Below are 7,265 nucleotides of genomic sequence, written 5' to 3'. Positions count from 1 at the left end.
ACTGTGGCCAGGAGATTCCAGTGTTTGCCCAAAGTCAGAGTTAGCCATGCACAGAACCAAAGCCAGAGCATTTATCAGAAAATGGGGATTTTAAGATTTATTGGTGTGTGTGTGTGTGTGTGTGTGTGTGTGTGTGTGTGTGTGTGTGTGTGTGTGCAGATCCACTGGCGCTGAAGTTGAAGGTGTTTGGGAGCCACCTAATGAGAGTGAACTGGGAACTGAACTTGGGTCCTCTGGAAAAGCGGCGCGCACTCCACCACTGATCCATCTTTCCTTCCAGCGCAGACAAGTTTGGTGTTCTGTCTGCTGTGACACCCCCTCCTTGCCTCTCCCATCAAGTTTCCATGAACTCAAAGCCCACACAGCTGAGTCTGGGTCAGCTGTTCTTCCTTTCTCCTCCCAGTGATGAGTACAAAGACGGAAGCAAAGAGAAACAAACCCTCCCAACTTGGGCAAAGGCGCCATATGTCTTCTGACTCGCGGCGCGGTGGGGAGCCTCTTTAATGACTTTCCTAATTCTGTGCCCCCCCCTCCTGGCCTTACATTGCCAATGCTGGATGCACATATGGCGCCTTTCCCTTCCCGAGGAATTGCTTTTACTGATATCGTTTCCTGTCACAACCTTAATATTCTTTTAATGCACTGCTGCTGCTCACTGCAGAGCTAATCTGTTATGCCTTGTTATGGAGGCCTCTTTCCAAACGCCAGTACAGACAACCACATTGCCAAGCTAGAGCAACACTGTTAGTTTTAAACCTTGTCTTTCAAATGATGAAAATTATATTCTGTATTGAGTCTGGATATGGTATGACTATTTTAATTATGTTGGATTATTAATAACGGCATCCACTGGATATAACAGCAAAGAAATCCAGGTTGCCTTGTTTTAAAAGTAATGTTTCATAATTGAAAAGCTCAGCCATAGAGTGGAGAATATGTCTGGCTGGCTCAAGGAGACCACCAGTATCACCAAGAAGCAATGTTCATCACATCCACCCACTTTCCCTTTCTTACCCTATATTCCGTGTTGTTCTCAGCTTCTGTGTTAGTCATGTTTTGTCATTGTGAGAAATACCTGGGAAAAGAAATTCAAAGGAGAAAATGGTTATTTGGGCTCATGGTTTCCATGGATTTAGCTGTGGTTGGCAGGGTCCACTTCTGTGAGCCTGATGCCAAGCCTCCATGATGGCACAGAGCATGTGCTAAGCTTGTTCGGTCCCCTACTGCCCTCCCCTCACACAGTCCCCTTCATTTCCATATACAGTCTCACACCTGCTCTCATGTCATTTATATATACACATTGTTATATATCTACATACAATCTAGGAACTACAAATTAGGAAATACACATGATTGTCTTGAGGAGACTTGCTTGACTGGATAAATATAAGTAATTCTAGTTGCATCCATTTCTTGTAAATAACATAACTTCATTCTTCATTACTGAAATTTTTCATTACACCATTTTTTATTCATTCCTCCGTGGTTGACACCTAGCCATTGTGAATAGTGCTACAATAAACAAGACACAATGACCTACTTTTCCAAGCAGAATTTCCCACAGTTACACTACCTCCCAGTCATGTATTCAAGTTTTTAATTAATTGATGGATTGAACAAACTATTAAATCAAACAAACTCCTCATGATACAATCATCTCTGCAACAACCACCCCCACCCCATCTGAGACACACCCAGATATGTGTTTCATTAACAATATCGGCTTTTCTCCATAAAAGCAAGTTGAGGGTCAAGATGAAAGACAAGCGAAATGGCAATCAAGCTGGGTGTGGTGACACACACTTTTAATCCCAGCACTCAAGAAGCAGAGGTGGACAGATCACTCTGAGTCCAAAGGCAGCCTGGACTACATAGCAAGCTCCAGGACAGCCAAGCCTACATAGTAAGACCAATCAACACGAACAATTATTTGATATGAATTGTACATTTTCTAGCTTATAACAATCAAAAGAGGAACTGCCTCCTCTTACCAGGGTTTCAGAAAATATCACAATCTCATTGGCCTGGATATATCATGTGACTAGGGATAGGGAAAGTGCTGATTGGCTTAAAGCCATCCAATCTAAAATTCATGATCAGCCCTTTAAGTTGTCCAGTAATAACTATTTATATGCATCATTTTCCATATTTGAAAAGTGAGGGCAGTGTGAAAACAAACTATTCAACCATTTAAAGGGCAAAATACTTAGTATGGTATTAAAGGTCTCCTGAAAGTTAAAATAAGGACTGCAACAAGAAAGTTTACTCTATGTATGACCATTCTGTCTCAAATTTGCACTTGTCTGAAGCCCTATGTTGGTCTAAATACTTTGATCTTCCTTAACTGCTATCAGCCCCATGATAATGACACCAGGCAAATGGAATGGGGGCTGTCACATGTACCTCACACAAGAGAAATCTAGGGCTCAAAGACTTTCAGGCCATTCTCACAGGGAAGGCATGAGAGCAGGACCTGAAGGCAGCTGGTCACATGACATCCCCATTCAGGAAGCAGAAAGATAAGTGCTAGTGTTCAGCTTGCTTTCTTCTTTTTATGCAGTCCAGGACCCTAGCTCATGGGATGGTGCTGCCCAAAGTTCAGGTCTGTCCCTAGTAAAGAAGATGTCTCACAGGTATGCCCAGAGTTAATCTAATCTAGATAACCATGTGGAGTCATGCCTAGCAGTTTGTCTCTTACATAATTCTAGATCCTGTCAAATTGACAATCCATGTTACCCATTACAGAAACCAAAAACTTTCTTCTAGAGAGAATCAGTGGAAGAGAATTGTATTGACTTCTCAGAATTGTATGTGTCCAAATAACAAAGAAAAATTCCTTTTTTTATCAAATACTAAAATAAAATAAAATAAAATAACACATATTTAGCTCATGTATACAGTGGATCCATATTCATGGTTTCAACTAACCATAGATTATACATATTTGGGGAAGTTTTTCATCTATTGTGAACATGTGCAGACAGTTTTTTTTGTCATTGTTCCTGAACAATGCATCCAATTATTCATATGCCATTTACATTGTGTTGGATGTCATACATAATCCAGTAGTGATTTATAGCATAGGAGAAGAGGCTCAGAGTTATATACAAATATTACACATTCCATATAAAAGACTTGGATGTCCTTTGATAGTGGTACACCAGGAATGTTCTAGAACTAGTCCTTCAAGGATAATGTGGGATGACTGAAATAAGGAAACCTGGTTGATTCTATTTTAAAAATCTAATGTTAAAATAATTTAAAATTCTTTTCATCACCTCAACCTTTCCTTTCAGTTCTCTGAAATTCACTCCCCTCTGTAACAAGGAAGGTGCAGAGAGCAAGAGTGAAGAATGTAAATGGACATTTCCTGTCCAGTCCCAAATAACACACCCAGAGCCTGAATATGAATTATAAATGCTGGACCAATATCTCAGGCTTGTTACTAGCTAACTCTTACATTTAAATTGACCCATATTTCTATCTATACTTTGCCACATGGTGGTACATTTATTAACATGGCATGTTCATCTCCTTCTCCCTCTGGGTCTGGCTGGTGACTGCTGACTCCATTTTTCTCTTTCCCAACATTCTTATAGTTTGGTCACCCTGCCTACACTTCCTGCCTAGCTACTGACCAATAAACGTTTTATGAAACCAATTCAAGTGCCAAGTTTTTACAGTGTACAAGAGGAGTATTTCATAGCAGAAGAACAGGAGACGAAGCACTTCTGACACACACTAACCCTACATGGAACCTGGCATCCCAGTTTCAGACACCCCATGCCAGGCCATGTTTTTATAATTAGATTCTCCAGAAAGTACTCTATCCTCAAAGTACATTGTGAGTCGGGAATAGGTACATAAGAAGGCTCTGTGACAAAGAATATGGAAGAGAGACTATTCTTCATTTCGTCTCCTCTTAGCTTGTCTTCTTCATGATGGCTATGCTGTGTGCGTGTACGTGTACATGTACGTGTGTGTGTGTGTGTGTGTGTGTGTGTGTGTGTGTGTGTGTGTGTAGTATGTGTATGTATGCTTCTATGTGCATATGTGTGTATGTAGGAGTTTATCAGAAGGATATATGTGTATATATATATGTATATATATGTATATATATATGAAATGCATATGTTTGTGATGTGTGTGTGTGTGTGTGTGTGTGTGTGTGTGTGTGTGTGATGTCTTACAAGAGAGTTGAATCTGTCAAATTGTGTGAGTAAATGGAAATGTTATGGAGTAAAGACACATGTCTCCTGTTGGTCTATTCCAACAATCTAAGACCATCCCCTGGTAATAGCCTCTCTCTCCCAGAGAGTAGCTGGCTTTCTGGCTCACCCTTCCCTGAACATGTGCAGAAATTCAGCTGGCTTCAGAGGATGCTGACAAGCTCTTTGTTGCCCCCTCTCTCCAGGACCCAATTTCTCCAGCTTACCTTTGACCCTGTCATTGGACGGTCCCCTCCTCATTTAGAAGCTTTTCCCTCCATCTATTTTTCATGAGGACTTTATATATCTCTGATAACTCTTAAAAAAAAGGATGAGGCAAATGAATTCTTCATGTGAGTGGCTTCAGTCTGAGTGCAATATATTTTAGAGGCCAGTGGGTAAAGTAGGGCTTTAATGCCTTTTTACATCAGTGATAAAAGATGTGTGGTTCTGAAAGAAATGCCATGCCAATGGTTTGTTTTGTCCTGAGAATTTGCCAAGAAATTGCTCTTTGAACTAACCCTGGATTAAAAAGGTAAATTCTCCTGGGACACAAACAAAAACAAAAGCAAAATAAACCCACTGAACAAAAATAAGCCTAATGGTGTTGGCTACCTCCATGCTGTCACTTTAAAGCAATATTTTGATCAAACTGCTAAAAACATATAACTGGTAAAGAACATTATCTTCAATCAGTGGTATTGAGGAAAATAGAAGTTCACATACAGGAGAATCAAATTGGAGCCTTGTCTCAGCTTGCATGCAAAAACCTAACTCAAATTGTGAGGAAAAAACAAACAGACACAAACCCTTAAATCTATGACCTGAACCTAAAGCTTCTAGAAAGAAATGTAGAAAGCATTCTCCATGTCCTTTGTCAGGGCAGGGATTTCATGGATAGTCTCCCAACGTACAAGAAACAAAGGCAGGGGAAGAGAGGAAGGAGCCACACATTGTACTGGGGTAAAGGTGTAGCTCTTTTAGAGGAATGCTCAGCCCCAGCACGCCATAAACCAGGTGCACTGGTGCATGCCTGCAGTCCCACACTCAGGAAGTGGAAGCAGGATGATCAGGTGTTCAAAACCATCCTTATCTGCATAACAAGCTCAAAGGTAGGTTGGGAGAAAGGAGACTCAAGTCCCCACAGGAGCTGGGCCTCTGGCCCTACTTGCTGCCCCACCCCCTCCTCTCTCCTCAGATGAGATGTGCTTGCATCTCTATCACTTCACTCTCAAAGAAAAGTCAAAACATCATCCTGGACCCTTCCCCAGTCCAATGTGCCTACAAGACACCTTAGCAGGCACAGGAAGTCCTATGCCTGAGCCAGCTCTGGCCTGACAGCCTATCAGAACCATGCTCTAAACCTCAGTCCAAACCACAAACCATATTGCTGAGTCCTAGTGTGTGTGCACCCTGCTCCCAGCCTCACCTTCTCATTCTTTTCTCCTTTGCAGCCTGGGCTTCCCTCCTAACACACGAATCACTCCATGCTTGGAATAGCCTCTCCCCTTAAACTCAAGCTGACCTCTCATCTCCCCTCCTGTGGCTGCTCCTCCTCCTTGCCGCTGTCTTGCTCACCCCGCCCTCCCGTTCATCCATCCCGGTGGGTTGGTCTCCTTGGTGTCTGATGAAATGGTACAAGAGAATGACTCCAAAAGTGATGGATTTTTCTGCTATTTGATGTCAATCCACAAGCACTCAAAAAGCAACCTGCCTTTCCTTCTTTCTGTCCACTAGTGCCAAGAAAACCTGTAAATGTCACTCTGCTTTTCAAGACTGTTCTTCTCCTGAGTCTGTCTGTCTCTTTCTCCTCAGATGACAGTGAGTGTAGCTAGAAGGTTCCATTTGGGCTGACTGGCTCTTCTGCTCAGACCTTAATTCTAATGCTGCAGACAAACCAATATCCCCACTTTGGCCATTGTGTTGAACACCCAGCACTGTTTAGAATGAAATGGTAATGCCATTTAAATGAGCAAATCTATCTATTTATAGCTGAATGAGCTGTTAACCTGTGTTATGAGCCCCTGATGCCTTCCAGGAACTGAGTCCTTTGGATGTGTGGATCATGCTTCGGTGAGATTTAGAATCCTGGGACTATGTGACGTTACTCATATTTAAGCGGACTCTGCTGAGACCTAATTCTGATGTGATACAGGCTTAGTGTAGACTTCAATCTCTTCTCAAATCACCAGTCCCTTCCCAGTGTGGCACTGTGTTCCCTTCCCCCACCTCATGTCCTCCACGCTGCTGGCTAAGTGGGGACACCAAAAGACAGCTGCGGATGAACGAGTCTAGACACAGGGAAGCAAACCTACTGAATATGTTCTGTATTGCAACGCCTAACCCTCTCCACCTTTTCCAATATCAGCTTCCCAAACTGCTATACTCAGAGAATATCATCTATTTATTAAGCAAGGAGCGGTGAGTCAGATGTACAAGGCTAACAATTGAAACAAATTTGCTTTTCCTGGTACACCAGTACATTTGAAAATCTCACCCGCTTTGTTTTATTCGACCTCTCATAGCAACTCTTACTCCTGTTTGATGTTATTATTTAAATTACTGATAAAGAAACCCAGGCTCCAAGCAGGCAGGTGACTTTCTCTGCTTGTACACCATTTAAACAGAGAATTTGACCATGTAACCTGAACTCTCACACACTGAGGCATAGCTGCCTCTTCATACAAAACGGGCGGATGTCAACATAGTTACACATTTTAAACTCAAATGAGACCATCTCTTGTTCTCTCAGCTCTCACTAAAGTAAACAATTGGAAGTATTGGGAAACTAAAGCCTGTAGGGGAATGGTCTGAAGAAGTACTGCCCTAGGATCTACTTTCAAAGCTGTAAGTTCCAACCTGCCGAAAATGATTCCCACTGAAGTGGTACTGTGACTACAACATAGACATTGCTTACATGGACACAGTCAATACAGAATCTAGAGTTGCCCAGAGAATGGTGGGACTCGATCCACCTGCTCCAGGGATGGGTAAGGTAAGCAGCCGTGGGGAGCAGGAAGGAACTGCTCCCTCTTCTTCCTCACACCATCTCTTTCC

This window comes from Peromyscus maniculatus, chromosome 8 (genome assembly GCF_049852395.1).
Source record: "Peromyscus maniculatus bairdii isolate BWxNUB_F1_BW_parent chromosome 8, HU_Pman_BW_mat_3.1, whole genome shotgun sequence".
Lineage (NCBI taxonomy): Eukaryota > Metazoa > Chordata > Mammalia > Rodentia > Cricetidae > Peromyscus > Peromyscus maniculatus.
The sequence above is the reverse complement of the archived record's forward strand: the minus strand, read 5'-3'. Positions refer to the sequence as shown.